Consider the following 21,174-nt stretch of genomic DNA (forward strand, 5'->3'; position numbering starts at 1 on the left):
TTTTCAGAGATGAAGGATATAATAGGAGATCTTGGAGTCATGAAGATTCCCCTTAAGCCTGATGTGAAGTTGCACAGCGACAACCCTACCCCTAGAACTTCACTCTAAGGAAAGGAGAAATGTCTTAGTACCACCTTTAGTTGAAAGTGGGCATTGAACTATAAACTACATTATAGAGAGAGATTTGACTTAGGAAGTTACTTTGCTACATTCTAGGTTATGTCGATGTTTGTAGGAGCCTCGACGTAAGAGGGGTTTCTTCGCTACAATATGGGATGTGTCGAAGTTTTTCGGGAAAATATGACCTGTTAAAAAGGAAAGTTTCCATTAAAACATGCAGAGTGATGTATTTATGAGGATAGGTTGCATGAATCTAGCGATAGATATAAACATGTTGGTGAACCAACACCCTCACTTTCACTGAACCTATACAAGCAGTATATTTGTGTCGCGAAGTTTAAGGTTGAATTCCACAATATTTACATACAAGATCGTAGGGACACAAGGAATACATGTATCCCCTGCCATATTTAGTGACAAAGGAAAATATCCTAGCACAGATAAAACAATGGCTCGTGAAGTGGATCAATGTGTTGGAGACACATACAGAGGATACTACGACAGAGGAGGAAACGATGCAGTTTGGGGAAGACAGTGGGAAGGCTAAGGATGTGAAAGAGTCAGAACAAGAGGAGTAATACGAAGAGGGTCTCTAGGATCCTCCTCGAGGTGATGAGCAAAACAGAGAGATTGAAAATACAAAGACAAACCCATCTATTGCAAAGAAGAGGAAGGGACACACTGAAGCTACCACAACAAGAAAAAATAAGCAAAATGTACACAAGACAAAGGAAATAATGTCATCGGTCCTTACTGATGTGGACATAAACCAGATTAGGGACATAATTCATGAAGCAACAACAGAATCACAGAACAAGATAGAGGATCAATACATCACACTTCTAACAAGTGTTGCGGACCGAATTGCAGAAATGAAGACATTAGCACAGATAGTTAGGCAACTAGTGCAGGCAGAGGAGAAGCTTGGAGAGGAAACACTAGTAAAGCCTACAATTAGGGCGCGAATGACACCGATACCTACTGGAGCCCTGCAGTTTGACTCCATCGAAGTTGAGTAGTAGACTGAGGAGTTGAGGTACGTGAACATGAACATCACCGCAGTGCCACTTCAGAGATTAGACAAGCTGCATCTAGAGATCATAGATGAGCTGAAGCAGTGCAAAAAAGTCACTTTGTAGTTAAACATTCAAGTAGAGGGAGAGCGAGATTCACTGAAGTAGAGGCTCGATGAGGTGATCCAGGAAAGGGATCAGGCAGTACAACAACAACAAAAGCTGAAGGAGGTGGTCAAAGAAAAATGTCGTGAGGTTCCAGACATTAATGTCCGAGAAGAGGAACTAGTGGATGACAAGGTCGTGAAGCTTGACCTTGCAGTAAAAGGATACAAGGATAAGATCACGACTGTGGAATTTACATGTGAGATGAAGATCAATGAGCTATAGATGCAGCTAAAACCATCCACACCAAAGGAAGTGTGAGAGCAGAGAGAGGCCGACCTGAAGGGGTCAATGGCCGGGATCTCTGCAGCAATGGCACATTGTGGGAAGCTGTTGGATGAGAGGTTACATATTTGGACTTTGCTGCAAGAAAATCCAAATGCACAAAAATTACAAGAGGACATTCAATAGAAGTAGCTATAGTTGGAGGAGATTCGAGCAACTATGAGAACATTACAAATCTCACAGACGCTCGCAAAATTCAATGAGGGAAATTCCCTCCAGAAGAAGACTGAGGAGCTGAGGAAGGAAGAGTAGAATTTGACAGAGAGAACTCAGCCACGACAGGATGAGGCTCTCCAACTGTCCCAAGCAGTGGATGAAAATGTTCCAGATCTTCGACAGAGAGAGGAAGCAGTAATGCAGAAGGCTACAGGACCGGTGACAAAAGCACTATTAAAGGAAGTGTGCAGCGAAGAGAAGTAGGTCACAGACATTATCTAGGAGTTCAACAATGCCTACAACAACATTGCAATGAAGATAAGAGGAAAATTGACTAATTGACTCGGGACAAGTCATATGTGACTGTTGGGGGCTTGTTGGGCATAGCCCAACTTGGCTTAGATTTTGGCAAAGACTCTACATTTTGTGGGGTAGAGTGTGCAACGGAGCGCTCAACGGAGCACACAATAGAGCATGTAGTGTAGCACATTTATATCGTGCGGTGTCGTAAGGGTGGATAGAAGCCCCTCCTTTTCGTAAAAGTTCGCGATTTTGTAGGGAATAAAAGGGTTTTCAGGCCATAGTTGCTTGTTTTAAGGAGTCCATGGTATTTTTCTGAAATAACCCTACAATGCAATAGTATATATTGGGTAAGATTATAAGAAGAGATATCAACTAGTCTTGATCCATATCAGTGTTATGGGTGAATTATTGTGATATGTAATTTGGTAGAAAAGGAGAGGCTCTGCTGCTGAGTGCATAGAGGCCTAGGGAAGAGCTTTCATCTGATTGTGTAGATAGCCTGAAACTTAGTGTGCAGGCCAAGAACTGGTTTTTATTCAAAGATTCATTATATTAAGGAACAATTCTTGTGGACATAGCCCTACACTAGGGTGAACCACGTTAATTTGATTTTTTTATGTGTATATTTTTTTATTATATATTGTCGAGTAGCATTTATTATAGTTTAGCTTTACTTCAGCACAATGACAGCTTATGATTTTATATGGCATGTTTAAGTGATTAATATAGTGTGGCAAAGTGATTTATATATGTTAAAGATAAGATAACATAATAATACCACATCTCCTAGTCCCTCAAGGCTGCAGAAACATGGTTCTCCATCGTCCCATAGTCACTTCAGGTGAGACTGCAATATGCTTGCATGCCATTTCCAAAAGTGCTAGTGATCAAGGGTTGTGTTGATGCGTAGTATAGATTGAACCCGGGTTAGCCCAAATCAAGCCAACACTTTCCCTCGTACTATTGTTGTCATGATAAGGATTAGCAATGTTTGGTTATGGTTAAATATGATTGACCATTAACGACCATATTAACCATTGATGAGCACGTTTAACCATGGTAGAATATGGTTGACTTCTTGTCCATGTTTGATCATGGTGAGCTTGTTCGACCATGGATATAGTTATATGAGGAAGGTTGACTATGGACAAGAATGGTTGAGTATGAGAGAACATGGTTAACTATGGTCAAGTATGGTTGACTATGAGTGAACATGAATTACCATGGCTGGAAATGTTTAGCAATAAACGAATATGGTTAAGCATATAGCGTATGCTTGATAATGTGGTTGACCATGGATGATCATGATGGTCATGGTTGACTATGCTAACCCTTGTTAACAATTGTTGACTCGTTTCAAGAATGGTTGAATATGGTTGAATAGGCTTGACAAATATGGCAATGGTTGATCATTGTTCATCATGTTTTCTATGCTAGATATGTTGACTGTGGTCGACTATGGTTGACTATGTGATTATGTTCACTATGGTCAACCATGTTGTAATGGTTCGCCATTGTGAAAACAATTAACCACTGTAACATTGATATTTTGTGACCATGTTTGACCATACTAACAAAAATTGACCACGTTTCAACATATTTGACAATTAATACTATGTTAGTAGATATTAACCATGGCCAACCCCTAGTATGATCCATACACTATATGTTGTTGGGGACATTATAATGATGATTATTGTTGGTGACATTGCAACAATGACATTTATTTTTCATAACAGTGTGATGTCATTTGTTATTCTACACATGATGCAGCATGCTCATATTGACAATGGTTGACCATGTTCAACAATCATGGCGTCATGTGAAATAACATGTGTGATGTCATTTATTATTCCACACATGATGCTGATATTAATAATGGTTAACCTTTTTCAGCCATGTTTCCATGCTTGAGTAGTAATAACCATCATGATTGAGTAGACACCTATCAGAAATGGGATGACCAAGTTTGACCATAGTCGACCATGGTTTCCTAGGTTGTCTATGGATTACCATGGTTAACTCTTTCTAACTAACAATAAATATGGTTGATTTTTTCAAACATATGCTTGAATGTGGTTAACTATGGTTAACTAAGATTAACTATAGTTGGTATATAGTTTACTTAGGTTTACCATTGTTGACTATGGTTGACCATGATTAACGATGTGTGAAGAGGGTCAACCATGGTTAACAAGGCTGAAGAGGATTGACAATGGTTCGACAAGGGTTAGAAATATGGTTGATAATTAATGACCATGCTAATCATAGTTGACCATTTTTGAACTAGATTGACCATAATTAAATAGGTTTTAACTTCTTGACGATGTCTAATCATGGTGATCCTGTTCGACCATGGATGTGATTATAAGGGCATGGTTGACAATTTGACTATGGCCAATTATGGCTGACTATGAGTAAACATGGTTGACTATAGTTGGTAATATTTAGCAATATATGAATATGGTTGAGTATGTTAAGTATGCTTGACAAAGTGGTTGACCACAAATGACAATGGATGATCATGGTGGCCATGGTTAACAAAGGTGACCTTCATTAACTATTGTTGAGTTGTTACAAGCATGGTTGAAGAAGGTTGAATATGTTTGACCAAATTGGCAATGGTTGATTATTGTCGATCATGTTTTCTATACTAGATATGTTGGCTATGATTGGTTGTGTGGAAAGTGATTACAATGCTTGACTACATTGGCTATGTGGTGATCTTGACTAGGGTCAGCCATGTTACAATGGTTGAGCATTACGATCATGATTTTCTATTGTAACATTGATATTTTGTGACCATGTATGACCATGTTGATAATTGTTGACCATGGTTGAACGTGTTTGACAATTAACACCATGTTAATGTATATGAACCATGATCAACCCATAGTATGATGCATATGCCATATGTTGTTGGATACATTGTAATGGTGTTTAATGGAGGTTACATTGCAACAATGACATTTATTGTTGATCATGTTGTGATGTCATTTGTTATTCCACACATCTGAATAATCTTTATTATTCATTAGATTGTGACACTCTTTGTCACATTTTGGCGTTGTTCATAGTTCTTCCCACTACAATGGAATATACCATTCATCACATTGCAATGATGGATATTATTCTTGCATTTCACTAGAACTTATTGTCTTTCACATTGCAATGACTTATTTTTGTCATGTTTATGGCATTTGTTGTTCATTACATTGTGATAATAGTAGTTTTTCAACATATTGTATGTCATTTTTTATGAACAAGAAATGGCGGTATTGTGATGTCAACTATGTTCAACAATTGAACAACATAACCAAAAATAAGAAAACATGTTCATGTACGGATAACCATTATAAAGCATAGTTAACATCAGTCAACATAATTAACCACTAACACATTGACCATCCAAATTAGGTATGTCAACTTTTGGCAACATTTAATCGCGGTTGATGAATTGTCCATAGTTGACCTATTGATCATGGTTGACCATGTTTTTTGAAATTAACTCTGCTTGACAATGTTTGTCCACACACAACATTGCTTATTAGTAACATTAATATTGATAATAACATTGATGATAAGAATAACATTATTATATCAAAAGCCCCAAGGGATAGCTCAATTGGTAGTTCTTGTTGCTAAGTACCTTGCCAATTTGGGAGGTGACGAGGTAAAATCTCCTCATTACCCTTGGGGTTATGCCTGAATAGATAAATTGCTCAGTAGATCCTTTCATGTGGATCTTCTAAGATTACTACCCGTGGATGTAGTAGCCTCTAAGTGATCGTGAACCTTAGTTAAAAAAAAACATTATTATAGTATAATTCGATGAATTTTTATATATAATATTATTATTGCATTAATGATATTGATAGTGCTTTTATATTATAGTTAATGTATTACATTTAATAATGTAACATTGTTAGTGTTATTAATGATGTTACTACTAAAATTATTATTATTATTAAAGTTATTGTTATTTAATGTTAATATTATGATTTTAATATAATTCCCATTAGAACTACTACTAATACTAAGAATAAGATGATTTGGTTCATATAATAATAATAATATATTAGTGATATTAATATTGGTTTTATGTAATAATTAATATATTACATTAAATAACGTAATATTTCAATGTTTTTTCTTTTTCTTTTTTGAAAGTTAGACATTTTGCATTATACAAATGAGGATTACATAAACCAAAAGGTTTTTGCTAATGGTCTTCTTGAAGGGAAAATAGAACAATAATAGAATTTTAGAGACTTGAGGTTGTTAAGGCCTCATCTAATTAGAGCATCTTGTAAATAAAAAATTATAAAATTAGGTTGGTTGTGCCAAGTCTTGACATACATCGACACGAGAAGAAAAAACAAATTACTAGTGCTACAAGCAAAAATTCAGTGAGTCATAATAGCTTTTGGGAAAAATACCCAAGCACCAACGTCGGTTGGTCACTACCCTCATCTGAGGAGAAGGAGATGTTGGTTCATCTCTTAACTAGAATGGTCATCTTGTGGTGTATACTGTCAACATTTTCCTCCACCTTTGCCAATCTGATAGAATTCTCATGTTGAGTCCTCCTATACCTCCCTATGTCATCAACAATATTCAATTAGCATTTAACCTTGTGCTGACTTCATGGCATGATTGGTGAAGTGATGGAAGTATGAACATTGTGCCAAAAATAATGTGATCCACAACCTCCGTTCATTTGAGCTGGCATCATATCGAACTTGGGAATGTTCATTGCAGAGTAATATTGTTAATATTTTAACGATGTTAATAATATTCATAATATTACTATTATTGATATTAGTATTAATTTTAATATTAGTTACATTAATTTTAATATTAATTTTATTAAAATTAATAATAATAATGGTGCTATTATTAATATTATTCTTAATATCAACATGTTGTGACTATTAATTTAATTAATAATATTAATATTAATAATAAAATTAATAATAATATTATCATAACACGATTATTACAATATTATTAAAATTATAAGTGGTTATATATAATAATATTAATATAGAGTGATAAAATGCTACTATATATCATTATTACATTAATAAATGTTATTAAGGTTACTAATAATGTATTGAAGTTGGTATTAACCTTAACATCATTAATTTTGTATAAAATATTTTTTCAGAAGAAGTTATATTTGAGATTTAGGTCGACATGTTTCGAACCAACAAGTGTGGTTCATCTTCAGGACATGATGAAGAAACACATCTAGGAAGAAGGTTAAATAGGGAGATAGGTCAACCTAACAGCTAGAAGAAAACGGTTAAATCTAACCACTGAAGGAAAATAAAAAGTTTGATATTATTTAAATAAAATTTATTAATTTATTAATTGTTTATTTATTTTTATTAACTCAACGGTTATATTTGACTAGGTTTTAATAATATTGATTTATTTATAAAGCTATTTATTTTTACCTTATTTAAATATATTGATATAAGATTATATTAATATATATGGCATCTGTATGGGCTGACTAGGTTGGTCTTACAGCCAACTGTCATTCGGTCAGAGTTTTCCACCATCACGTTTAAAACGATTAAATGTGGTTCATCTGAATCTTTATTTATGATAAGAGTAAGTTAAAGTAAGTTAAATGTGGCAATTCAACATTTTAGAGTTCAAATATTTTAATTTTTATTTAATTTTTTCAAGCTATAATTTTATTCCATAATACGAATTTTGACGGTCGACGATTAAGTTTATCTGCGCCGCCGGGTTTAGACGGAGGGGGAGGGCGAGTCGCGACTGTGTTAAACTGAGGTTCTCTACGCCGATAAGAGCTGTCTCCTCTTTCGCTCTGCGTCTACGTGACCATGCTCTTAAGCTCCCGCTACCGACGCGATAAACTTCTGCCGCTTTAGGGGTTACATGACCGTCCGATCTACCTACTGCCGGGAAGGTCTGTCTTTTCCGATGCTCTGAACGGTCGTGTTACCCGAGGCTTTCGTACCATGGGATGGAGCAAAAACGCACGATCTTTACCGGAGCCAATCCGGAATATATCATTCTAATGAAAAAAAAATTGATATTTGTTCTTTATTTTTGTTTATAGCCAGACATTGGTATAAAATCCATGGATTTCTGGCACTAACCTTAGACTTGGGTGCACTGTAGACCCCCTGCGTCTACCTTGTTAGCTGTAGCATTTTTTCTATTATTCTATGTTGATTTTTAACTATTGCACCTTCCCTCTATGGTAATATTTGTGTGCATATCTGACATTCCCCTGTATCTTTCCACAATCATTTGTTTGTGTGTGCATAGTTCTAAGGTTCTTGTCTCAACGCATTTATTTTCTAGTAACATATTCTAGTGGCGTTCCGCTATCAATATCGTCACCTGCTATGTAACCATTTTATTCAACATGGTTGGATTCAACAAAGATGCAACATTCAGCCATGGGTGGCATAGTGAATTTCATTTCCCTTATAACGGTTGATAAATGTAGTAGAAGGTTCATCTTTATCATTTGATAAATCATCATAATCACATTCTTAACCAATTGGTTTTCTTGTTCGAATAAGCATTTTCACATCACTTGTACATCATTTAGATCCAAAATTTAAGCATAGGATTTTCTATAGTTGATTATCTCTACTAATGTACAAGGAATTTGGTTTTTTCCTGGTGAAATGGGATTGAATTCGACAACATTTTGGACACAAATCCCATCATTAATGTTTTCTTCTTGGAAAAGGAACCACAAAAGACCTTAGCTATAAGGGCCATTAATTATTTCAGTCATATTTAGGAGCAATGGCAGACTATCCGACATAATGTGCCCCCATTCTCAGTCAGGGTCATTCACTTTATTGACACTTTGACTTCCGTAGTGACATACCTAAGAAAATGGCCATGAAAATGGGTATGATTAAGCCCCCGGAGGATAAATTTGAGGAGCTTTAGGGAGACCTACACGAGATCAATATTTCTTTATCTTCCTAAAAAAAGAACCCTGAAAATTGTTACAAAGGATGACAGTTATTCCCTACTGGTAGGAAACTTCAATTATCAATTGAAAAAAACACATCATACTTTCGTGAGCACTCTCCCTGGGTTTTTATGTAAAAAATGGTATCATTCTTTAGTTGGAAAATATAATGCAAATGTAGATTAAGAATATACTCTACTTTATCATTTCTCAAAAGATGCTTCATCGAGAGACTAGAGTTGAGGCTTATCATAATATTTGCAACAACAAATGCACATACATTAATATCATATTATTTTGATGGTGCATCAAACTATTATCGCATCAACTTTGACTCTCTATTTCATAGTTATTATTCAAATGATTGATACATGTTTCATACATAATCAATAATCATGTGTGAGAATGATATAAGTTATTAACAATAAGGCTTTTAGTTTGAATTCCTATGAATAAAGCATGTACAAGAGAGCCTAATCTGCGACCAGAATTAGAGCCTCAAATGTCAAGTTAGAATCAATGTTGTAGACAAAAACAAATCCTTCAGTGTGTTTCATTTTGTAGTCATTTTTAAATAGACATTAGTTTGTGGTCATCCCAAACTCACCATTTGAGAGAACTCCCACTTAGTATAAGAGACAAACATGAAGGTTTGTTAGGAAATCTTTTTGGAATTGCTAAGCCATAGAGCCATGTTCCAATAGTTTGTGGTCACGTTCAAATTTGTATTGGTAAGCACTTTCAATCACTAGAGGACTTAAAATTTAGCCAAATTTGGAAATGTTTTAGGAAGAACTAAGTATTAAATATGAGTTGTAGAGTTTGTGGTTAGTCTTAAACAACCATTTAGTAAAAGACTTCTTCTTTTGTTACCCATTTAGTTGTGGTATTCCTTAAACCACTAGATTCAAATATCACATCCAACCATTAGCAATTGTCCTCATCTCTTTGGTTAGGACCCACATACACCCATTCAGATTGAAGGGTTGGGGGGGCAAGGGGGATGTTAGATACATAAATTGCAAGGGTTATTGTGTAGAATATGATTCGACATGAGGAGTCTAGGAGATATTTAAAGAGGAATCCAATGGTCATAAACATTTCATTTATATCTATATCATTCTAATGAAATGCAATCAATTGTTATCATTATTTTATTATTATTATTATTAATTTACACATAAAAATATTCACTTAAATATCTACAAATTATACAAAACATGGCGTGGCTTCAATTCATACATTATAATCATATTGCACTAACATTTTGCGATTTCCTCCCATCTAGATTCCTCCACATGGATGTCTACAACATATGTCAATGTACAACCATTAGTATTTAGTAATTCATAATGCCATTTTTTCTCACTTACTCCATAAAAATCACATATTTTGAGGAGGTTAGTATCCTATGAAAGAAAAATAGTTTCCAAAGTTTATTCATGACTATTCCATCAAATTCTATATTTTCAAACTCTCTAACGTAACTCACAAAATTTTCAAGATATTTCTAATGATAAACGAGTAAATTATAGTGGCATCTTGAAACTATGTTTGACCCCTTACTATGGTCTCCATCATTGCTGGAAGATGTAGAGACCTTATTAGTGTAAAGTTTGTAGATTGGTTAGGGATAGAGTGCGCAAGACACACTTCTAGGAATGGAAATAGAATTTGCCATCTAATCCACCATTTCCTAGTGATGATAGAATATTTGAAGCTATAAAACCACATGGTAGGGAGAGTAGCACAGTGGTTTAGACCTACACTCAAAATTGGCCCTCCAAATTATTTGACTAGAGTTGAGCCATCATAATTAGAAAATTAGTCAAGGAATAACCTTTTAAGCCAAATTTACCTTTAAAATCAATTTATTTGGAAATCTTCCTAAGATAAAATCCAAAAATATTTATTTGGGAATTATTCGTGACAGAAAATCTGAATTTCTTTTATTTGGAATCATTCTTAAAAGTGGCTCTAAAAAATATGCATGTGCAATCCCCATGCTAAGTCTTGAATCACATAATTATATGCCCATGATTTCTCTTGATGACTAATGTGCATTATATTTTGTCTTATAAAAGAAAGGTTTTTGGTGAGACTTGATGTTTTAGTTTGAGAAGTAACACCCTTATGCCAACATTTAGCTAAATTCTAGTAACCTTCCTATTGCCCTTTTTGTCCTTGCTTGAGAGGGAAAGCATTTTCTTTACTATATAATTGAGATATTTCCTTAAGTGTAGCCTATTAGATATACTTGGATCAATCTACTATAATTGTTGGAAACAATTTTAATATTGAGAGGGGGGTGAATCAATATTAAGGCTAATTTAAACTTTTTATGCTAATTTATAGTTTCTCATCCAAACAGGGAGCCCACTCTGTGTACAACAATTAATGAATGATAACAACATCCATATAAATCAACACAAGAATAAACATAATGAGTAAAAAAAACATGAAACAGAAAGGTTTAACATGGAAACCCTTCCAGGAGAAAAACCAGCAAAGCTTGTTTGTTATTTGATGTAAAAAAGAGCTCCTACTCTATTACATGACATTGTTTGTGGACCGCCACTCACAGGAAGCACCACATCCCTTTGATTGTTTGCTAGCACCCACTATAAGGAATAACCAACCCCCTTCTTTTGTGTTCACCTAACCAACCTACAAGAAGAACCAACTAAAGCACCAACTTCATGGATTTATTGCAAGCACCAAATTGTAGCTCCTTGGATCTATTCAAGCACCAAATTGTAGGAGGCACCAACCCCCAAGCTTTAATTAGAAACCCACTCAAATGGAAGCACTCAAACGGAACACTCTGTCTACTCTATAGTAGCATACATTCTCATACAAAGCTCTTTACTCTCGACTCTCTTCTTGTACACAGGAACTCATCCTTTCTCTGCAACCGAGGCACACTTGGCCTCTTCTTAGCAACACTCACAGACCGAGCTCTCTACACATCTCACTAGCAACATTGTTGCTTTTCTGCAGTTTCTCAATTATTGTCCTAGATTTTGTTTCATTTCTACACAATGGTTGATGTTATCTCCGCAGCCAAACACATTTCCTGATTCTATACTCTATGAATGGCCCTCCATACTGTTGTAACATCTGGTTACTTGCCACTACTACCATATTAAATTCTTAGCATGAGATCTTAAGCATTTTATTGACTATGCTACTCAACAAATGCAATTGTAGCACGATTAATTCAGAGAATAGGAACCTGTGTAATTCTCAATACTGAGAATTAAATCTTAGTCAACTTGCACACTCAAGGAGTACCACTGGATTGGATTCTACTTGATACAATATTTGAACATCAAACTAGCACTTCATTGATGCTCTTTAAGGCTCACATGGCTCGAGATGTACATCTGCAAGGCTTCCTTGATCTAGGCCTAACCTTCAGTACCTGACCTTCTTTTATATTTAATTATTTGTGGCATGAGGAACACTCAGGTATGGAGATTTTGCATGTAGCCATATTTTCAATTCAATTCTTCTCAACATGCAAGAGAGATAAAAAGGATTTTTATGGAGTCACATGTTGCCTCTGGGAATCGTGGTCCTCTCTACCTCAGTCTCCATCCTTTAATTATCACCATTGACTCCATTAAAGAATTTGTGCAATTATCGTCCTTGCTGCCTTGCACCGGTACTTTCACTATCTTCCTTTATTCTAGTGATACCAACTATTATGTGTGCATTTACCTAGCTATCACATGCTTCTTCTTATCCCACTATGTCCATGGCCAATTATGGCATAACCACAAGATAGGGAGGACTTCTGTCCAAAGTTGTCGACTTATCCATGCCTAAGGAGCTAAGCTCTTAAATAGTTTTAAACGTGTCCAGTCACTGAACATATGTCCTCAATGCGTTTATTTGTTGAACCTAGTTATGGAAAATAGCCAAACAGGCATATCTCTGAAATATGGCACATGGTTCCCATGAGTTGTGACTTATTCCATGCCATTAAACATATATCACTATCGAGATGGACCTCAGATGTGGTGATGCTTAAATCTTCTTATAAAATGGATCACCTACATCTTACGGTCTTGCAGTCTTCGTGTTTGGCCCACCGGCCACCTGGTTGCCTTTGAAAACCTTTATCTGCCAGCTTCTGTAGACCTCCACCTATTGGCACCACTACAATGCCTATACTATTGAGTTGGAGCATTGATGCCATGTGATTCTAACGTTTTTTTAAATTGGCTTTCATAAGGCTTACGGTTGGTAATCTTATAGTTATTGGCCCACTAGTGTGCACCACTTCTAATGTTACCTTGTCTTTGCACTCTTTTCTTCGTATTCGGTCTGATGTCCTTAACACGCTTACGTGCAATGGATTTTGTTCATAAATAGCCTGGAGGCCCTTGGTCATGAAAACACATGAAAACCACTACATAACCTTGACCTTAGTGTGCCTTTCGTCATTTGATGAAAATTCAACTTATAGTCCGAAACTATATGTCTCCCAGAAATCCATTGAAAGTGCTTCTGGGTTTTTGACTTTTGGGAAATTCTTGTTACGGGTTCTATGAATTGACTTTCCATCAAATATTGTCCCCTGCTAGCTGAGTTCCTTGCCATCTTGGACCACCTTTTAAATAAACCTTTGGGGTTTTGGGCCTTTTAGGGTTCCAGAGTCCCAGGCTCCCCCCTACACTAGCTCATTACAAACCCATAACATTTTAAAATAAACCTTCTGGCTTCCACCTTCTGCAGTTCGACCTTCTGCCCCACTAAGATTCGAGGAACTATCCCCGCAACCTCGACTCACTGCTATCCTAATTTTCTTTTAAATAAGACTTTGGGCTTCTTGGCTTCCCAGGGTTCTAGGCATCTAGACACTGCAACTATAAGTGACTTTGACTTGTCAATAAATTTTGAACGAGAGGGTGATTTGCATACTTTAGTATACGATTGGAAAGATGTTTCCAATAACTTTCCAACTAGGCTATTTCCAAGAGAATTTGAGTAAATATCATAATGCATAAATGCCTCAAAATCATGGGTCTCCCAACCATCATAGTCATCTTTTTATTTATTCCCCACTAGGCCTACTACTATGATAATTCTCTACAAAACACTGCATCAACCATGCGACTCCCCTCGAACAACAACAACCTTAATGCTGGTTTGGTTGACATCAACGCCTCACTTCTTGCTTCCACTTAGCCATCAATGTTAATCTTTCTTGACATCAATGTTAACATAAATGCCAACACATTGGATGCCACCAACCATCGATACACTGCGAATTTTTTAACACATATCTCCTATGTTGTAGGAATTAATGCCAACAAACTTTCCAATTATTCATACAATGCCAACTGTCCAACAGTAATGAGAGAGTGGGATCCTTTGTTGATTGTAGAGCCTAATTATCTTCTTGATTTGGAGGCATTATTTGTTAACCATGTTTAGACCCCAGCTCCTCATTGGGGTGTAGATGTGATTTCTCCCTTAGTATTGTTCCATGAAAAGGATTAACAATGATAAATTATGGTTAAATATGGTTGACCATTAATGATCATGTTAACTATTGTTGAACTAGTTTTACCATGGTTAAGTATGGTTGAAATTAAAATTTCATTATGTTAAAGCCCTTCTTCATTAGCTATTTTTATTAGAAGCCTCATCAAAGAAACCCATAGGGTATTTTCTCTAAAAATTCATAAGCCGAATGCATCTCAGTGGTCCCTTATTGGACATGGGACCGATTTTGTTTAGGTAAGCACATATGTTGATGCATATGTGATTGACGTCCAATGAAGAATTTTTAAAAATACTTGCATTTATACTTCTCCAAATTCCCTCTATAATGTTTAAAGGAAGGGCCCAATATTCCTTCTAACTCAAAATCTAGTCCCACAAGCAAGCTTCCATAGATGTAAAATTCCAGTTTTCATAAATGTTTAAGATGCGTAGAACTCCAATCCAAATGGAGACAACAAATGGACACTACAGGAAAATATGGACCACGTCATCGAGTAACCCCTTACATAAAAAGCATATCCCAAGTCCAATGAAACCCCTACGACATAGATTGTCCCATGTTAAAATCTTGTTCTTTCAAGCCAGCCACGCAAAACATTTGATCTTTAGGGAAAGGTTCCAATTCCAATGGTCATAAACAATGTATTTATATCTATATCATTCTAATGAAATGAAATAAACTCTTATGATTTATTTATTTATTTTTCTATTATTATTACTATTAGTCTACATATATAAAGATTCACTTAAATATGTAAAAATTATAAAAAAACATGGTGTGGCTTCAATGCACACATTATAATCATATTGTGCTAACAGTTTTTGGTTTCCTCCCATCTAGATTCCTCCACATTGATGCCTACAACATATGTCAATGTCAAACCATTAGTATTTAGTAATTCATAATGCCAATTTTTCTGACTTACTCCATGTAAAACACATAGTTTGAGGAGGTTATCAACCTATTGAAGAAAAGTAGTTTCCCAAGGATATTCATGACTATTCTATTAAATTCTTTATTTTCAATCTCTCTAGCATACCTCACAATTTTTTAAAGAAATTTATAATGACAAAGGAGGAAATTATAGTTTCATCCAGAAATTATATTTCACCCCTTGCTATGTTATGCATCATTGTTGGAGGATGTAAAGACCTTATTAATGTAGAGTTTGTAGATTGTTTAGTGATAGAGTGAGGAAGACACACTTCTAGCAATAGAGATAGAATTTCCCATATAATCTACCATTTCCTAGAGGTGATAGAATATCCAACGCTATAGAACCACATGACATAGAACTAAGCTAGATGATAAATCTATGAAATGCATATTTTTTGGATATGCGGATGAAGATTTTGGTTATCGTCTATGGGATTCAGTCAAACATAAAATTATTAGAAGCAAGGATGTTATATTTAATGAGTCAGAAATGTTCAAGAGCACTGTAGGTGAGTTGGAGGTCAAGAAGGTTATTGACAGGATTGAAGAGCAGCAGGAAAACATACCACCAATACAAGAAAATGAACAGCAAATTCAAGAGCATAAAGAACAACAAGTGGAAAATGATGAACAGCAAGAAGAAGGAATTTTGTAGGAACCTTCACAGGAGATTCAACCCGATAATGCACCACCACAGTTGGTTCACAAATCTTGTAGGCCTCATAAGCCTTCACAAAGGTGTCCTCCTTCAAACTATATTTTGTTGACTGATGAAGGTGAGCCTAATTGTTTTCAAGAAGCCTGTAAAGTTGAGCACAGTGAAAAATGGAAGAAAGCAATGGAAGAAGAAATGAACTCTTTGCTGGAAAATAAAACTTGGGAGTTGGTAAACCTCCCAAAAGGTAGAAAGGCTCTACAAAACAAATGGGTTTACAGGATTAAGCATGAAGCTGATGAAAAGAAGGAGAGGTATAAAGCAAGGCTGCTAGTGAAAGGTTTTGCCCAAAAATAGGTATTGGCTTCACTAAAATTTTCTCACCTGTTGTTAAAATGTCATCCATTAGAGTCATTCTTGGTCTAGTTGCTGCTTTAGACTTAGAATGTGAACAGTTAGATGTAAAAACTACTTTCCTTCATGGTGAATTAGAGGAAGAAATTTATATGGAGCAGCCAGAAGGCTTCATAGAAAAAGGCAAAGAAGGCCTTGTTTGTAGGTTGAAGCAGAGTCTCTATGGATTGAAACAGACACCTCGACAATGGTACAAGAAATTTAATTCATTCATATTGGAACATGGTTTTTAGAGGTTGGAAGTTGACCATTGTGTCTATAGCAAGAGATATGATCAAGGAAAGTATATCATATTATTGTTATATGTGGATGACATGTTGATTGTTGGGCATGATAAGAATAAGATCAATAGGTTGAAGAAAAATTTTGGTAGCAAATTTGCAATGAAGGATTTGGGACCAGCACAACAGATATTGGGCATGCAGATTATGCGTGATAGGAAAAACAAAAGGTTGTGGTTGTCACAAGAAAAGTATATCAAGAAGGTGCTTGATAGGTTTAATATGAAGGATGCCAAGCCAGTTGGTACACCCCTTGCAACCCACTTCAAGCTGAGTATTGAATTATGTCCTAGTGATGACAAGGAGAAAGAAGAGGTGAGCAAGATTCCTTATGGTTCAGCAGTTGGTAGTTTGATGTATGCCATGGTATGCACATGGCCAGACATTGCATATTTAGTGGGAGTAGTGAGTAGGTTCCTTACCAATCTAGGCAAACAACATTGGCAAGCAGTAAAATGGATTTTGAGGTATCTCAAGGGTACTAGTCATTATTGTTTATGTTTTGGTCATGATGAGACTGTGCTTGAAGGATTTACAGATGCAGAAATGGTGGAGGTATGGACAACAGAAAGTCCACCACAAGTTATTTGTATACATTTGTAGGTGCAATAGTATCTTGCGTGTCAAGGCTACAAAGAATAGTAGCCCTCTCTACAATAGAAGCAGAGTACATAGCTGCAACAGAAGCTTATAAAGAGATGTTGTGGATGCAACGATTCCTAGGAGAGATAGGAATAAAGTAGGACAAGTATGTGTTATATTGTGATAGTCAGAGTGCCATTCACTTGGTGGAAAACCCAGCATTTCATTCAAAAACCAAGCACATTGACTTAAGGTACCATTGGATCTGGCATGTGTTGGAGGAACAACAATTATCCTTGGAAAAGATTCATACAGATAGGAACCCTGCTGATATGCTCACTAAGATTCTACCACGGAATAAACATGAGTTATGTAGAGACATGGTAGGACTCGGTGTGACTTGATTCATGACTCTTATTTGGCTTCAAGTGGGAGAATGTTAAGTGTGAAGCCAAATTCATGCAGAATTTTAGATCCTTATACACTGCCATTAGTTTCTAGATCTCCATCTAAAACACATGCAGGATTCTAGATCCTTCTACAACCTCTATAAATTTGTAATTTCTCTGGCCAAGGAAAGCAAGCCAAGGTCGAGGCCTATTATGTAATGCAAAGTGATTTCTGTTCTCCAATGATTGTTTTATCTATTCCACATTTTCTGATCAAGTAATCTTGTTGTTTCTCCATTTGTTTGTCTCTTAAATTATTCTTTGCTATTGTCGTCTAAGTCTTTGAGTATAAATCTGTTGTGTGTGATGTATGCTCCGAACTAACACTTGGAAATTCTCCATTGTTAAATCACTTATTGACCTATTAAAAGAATACCAAAAAAAATGGTTTAGAAGAAGAGATGATTACATATTTTGAATGTAAGGTTGCTCATAAAATTGATAAGAATAATATATGTTTATGGAAAAAATCATCGTAATTATATATATATATATATATATAGATATATTATTTTAATATTTTGTTAATTGACATTATTTTAGGTGTTTAGAGGAAGGAATAGAATTTTTTTAGCAAATAAAATGATAAATGTTTTAATAAGTAAAATGATAAATGTTAACAATATATGTATAGTCTTCAAGGAGTATAGTACTGTGAAATTTTTTTATTATTTTACTATATTCTTATTATAATAAATGTTTTGTTTTTTTATAATTTGATACATATATTTTTGTGGTGTCAAATTTGTTAGTGAATTGATAATTTCTTTTGGTAAGAGGATGATGGCTAAGTTTTGATAATGTAAATAGATATCGCTCTCCACCGAGCTTGTAAACAACTTCGTTGGTTAAGGATATTATTCATCAATAATCTCATAATAATCAAATATCTCCCCAAGGGCCAAAAAGATCATTACTATTTGATATATCCACAGTATATATAATCTTGCACTCTCCCTCTTCGAAATAGAAATGCCTATATACATGTCGATAACAATAATGATGCTCATACGCATCGAATCCGTATGGGCCGGCCAAGTTTCTTTGTTTTTTAAAAGTAACATTATTAAAGTCCGACCCATTCAATAAAATTGACATAACAACGAAAATGCCTTCCTTTTTCAGGCCATCTTTCTGTTTAATTGCGTGGGTGTATCAGATCAAATTTCGAAATTTGTTAAACAGATTCATGACATGCAATCCTCCAATGGAACAAAACTTGAAGCTCACATCTATTGAATTTGAGGATGCAACAACAGCATTCTTGATATATCCACAGTATATATAATCTTGCACTCTCCCTCTTCGAAATAGAAATGCCTATATACATGTCGATAACAATAATGATGCTCATACTCATCGAATCCGTATGGGCCGGCCAAGTTTCTTTGTTTTTTAAAAGTAACATTATTAAAGTCCGACCCATTCAATAAAATTGACCTAACAACGGAAATGCCTTCCTTTTTCAGGCCATCTTTCTGTTTAATTGCGTGGGTGTATCAGATCAAATTTCGAAACTGTGCATGATAGTTCTCATTAGGTACGGAAGACAAGGGGAGACTCTAAAAGTATTTGCATGCAATCTCAATACCTCCTTCGCCTTCTGCTTCGTTTTTTCTGCGCAACTGAGTTGTTGAAGCATGCAAAGTTTAGACACAGCTCCACACTGAAGCACCTCCCGAAGAATCGACGCAGTTGAAGAATATGTGCAAAGCGACCAAAGAATTCGAACTGCTTTCTGAGTGGCAATTTCTGAAACCCTAATAATCTTCTTGGAGACTACAGCAATGCCCATCGCGTGATTAGCCATGGCAGCCCTTCCTTCTGCATAGTCCACTAGCATGTCCAACAGATCTAATATCTTTTCACACTTGGGCTTCTCGGCCTCTGGAAGTAATTCAATCAGACAAAATATTGTGCCTGCCTCTATAGCCATTAATCTGTTCTTTCTGGACTTTTTACATATTGCTATGAGGACAACCAAGGCAGCCATGATCGCCTGATGGCAGGATTCACCCTTTATGATCTCTAGGAGACCTTGGAAAATATCAATCTTTCCCCTGCCGATAAATTCCCAATCAGATATCCAAGTGGAAACCTTCTGCAATAAAACAACCGCGTGAAGTCTAGCTTCAGCGTTTCCCTTATGCAAGACCAAGGCCATGGACCTAATGCAGGCTGCCTCTGACAAAGATCTTGCAGTTTGCTGGGTCATAGGAAGCAGATGCAATATACCCAAAGTTTCCTCACAAGCCCTGAACTTTTCATTCTCACTGTCGTCGCAGCAGGACGAATTTATCAGAGATGCGAGAACGATACTCGAACCGGCCGCCGCCATGCTCCTTCTGTTTCCCTCGCTCTCTCGCGCAATGGACCGCAATTTTTTCAATGCACTGATGCGTTCCACTGCTGGAGATCTGAGTGCAGCTTCAAGTAACGCGGAGATTTGATCGGAGTCGACGGGCGCCCGGGGAGTGGTGATTTGCTCTACGCCCTTGGAGCTGTTTGCAAGGCACCATCCTTTAATGAGGCGACGCAGCGTGTGGTTTGGAGTTAAATCGAAATTCTCTAGCGGCTGCATGGTAGCAGGACACGTTTTCTTGTTGCACGAAAAAATCCAGTGCTCTATGCTTTCGCGATCATAAGTCATGCCCGTGGAAACGGTTACGGGGTCTCTCATAAGCTCCATCGATATGGGGCACCTGAAGTAAGAAGGCACCTCCACCTCCGAACAATCATGTGGTGAGTTATTGAAGCTTAACATAGTAACGTTGGTATCAATACAGCGAGATAACCAGTTATTCAGATCGACCACGCTTCAGGGCAGGCTTGTTGTCTGAAGGCTTCAATATACAGATAATTAAAGCTTAGCGTCTATGACTATATAGTTTCTCTTTCTGCACAATTGTGAATGTCAACGCACTCGCTCTGTCAAGGTTAGGCAGTCAGTTGTCGGTCGGTCAAATATAGAAATAGTGTGCAATACCACACGTTCCAATCAATAGACTATTTCAGCTTTCATCGCAGACACTAATGGCTGTAAGTTTTTGATCCAGTCCATAGGCAACTGTAACCACACATATCAGAATATTGACTTTTTGAAAATATAGTAACATGGTAACCAAGGCAAAGTCATCATTAAAAGGCCAGGGTGTCGCAAGGGAGCATTGAAAACGATTGAAGGCGGAGACATTTCCGTATTATGACGAGGAGCGAAGGATTGGATTTATTTGAAAGTCAACCCTCGTATTTGCCACCTGAAAAGTATGTTAAATGTGGAAAATTCGGCATTTAGAGTTCAACTATCATAATTTTGAT

General features: G+C 36.2%; 1 pseudogene; it reads right to left on the reverse strand.

Moving 5' to 3' along the window:
* LOC149155289 (E3 ubiquitin-protein ligase PUB23 pseudogene) overlaps window positions 1-20,620 on the reverse strand; it is a 62,095-nt pseudogene extending 41,475 nt beyond the window's left edge.
* Window positions 20,621-21,174: the final 554 nt, after the last annotated feature.

This window comes from Pinus tabuliformis, chromosome 9, assembly GCF_031772625.1.
Source record: "Pinus tabuliformis cultivar Carrire ecotype Pingquan chromosome 9, CPIR1, whole genome shotgun sequence".
NCBI classification, from domain to species: Eukaryota; Viridiplantae; Streptophyta; class Pinopsida; order Pinales; family Pinaceae; genus Pinus; species Pinus tabuliformis.